Below are 968 nucleotides of genomic sequence, written 5' to 3'. Positions count from 1 at the left end.
GCTGGAGCTGAAGCTCCAATATTTTGGCCACCTGATGCGAAGAGCTGACTCATTAGAAAAGACCCTGATGCTGGGAAAGATGAAAGGCAGGAGGAGAAGGGAACGAGAGAGGATGAGATGGTTGGATGGCATCACTGACTCAATGGACATGAGTTTGAGCAAGCTCTGGGAGATGATGAGGGACAGGGAAGCCTGGCGTGCTGCAGTCCATTGGGTCACAAAGAGTCGGACACGACTGAGCAACTGAACAACGACCACAAAAATATTCGTCTTGTGCTTATTTGGGTATGTGTAAGTCTAGATAGAATTTGTTTAAATTATGATATAGATTCCTCTTTTTTGCCATCCCACATGGCATGCGTAACTTCCCTGACCAGGGATTGAACCCACGCCTTTCGGGGGAAGCTCTGCATCTTAACCACTAGACCAACAGGGGAGTACTACAGATTCTCTATATTAGCAGCTGGGTCAACACTGAACACTGGAATCAAAAATTTTACAGTATTTTGTAAGAATAGTCCATGACACTTCCTCACATTTGCAAAGTAATAAATCATTTTTCATTGGTTTAAAGTATTTTCATTTTAATTTATCTTTTATTATAATGCATTGTTAGTAATTATAATAATAATTTATATTCTGTGATAAGTTATATTGACTTTCAGTTTAATAATTTTGAATATTCTAGAAGAAAAATATTTTTAAAAACACACGTGAGCAATTTTTAAATTATATTTTATATTCTGTGATAACTTATATTCTGCCTTCATGTTTAAAACACAATTTTGAATATGATAGAAGAAAAATGTTTTTGAAAACATCCATGAAGAATAATTTTTCTTTTTTTTTAGCCTATAGCACCCAGTATTCCCAGGCGGTCTCCCATCCAAGTATTAACCAGGCCCGACTCTGCTTAGCTTCCGAGATCAGATGAGAGGGGGCACGGTCAGGGTGGTATGGCCGTAGAC

At 38.2% G+C, this 968-nt stretch overlaps 1 pseudogene; it reads right to left on the bottom strand.

Annotated features, from left to right (window-relative positions):
• Positions 1 to 849: 849 nt before the first annotated feature.
• Positions 850 to 968, bottom strand: LOC139032068 (5S ribosomal RNA; annotated as a pseudogene).

Source organism: Odocoileus virginianus, chromosome 29 (assembly GCF_023699985.2).
Source record: "Odocoileus virginianus isolate 20LAN1187 ecotype Illinois chromosome 29, Ovbor_1.2, whole genome shotgun sequence".
In the NCBI taxonomy this organism is placed as follows: domain Eukaryota; kingdom Metazoa; phylum Chordata; class Mammalia; order Artiodactyla; family Cervidae; genus Odocoileus; species Odocoileus virginianus.
This window is presented reverse-complemented; position numbering and strand designations above follow the sequence as displayed.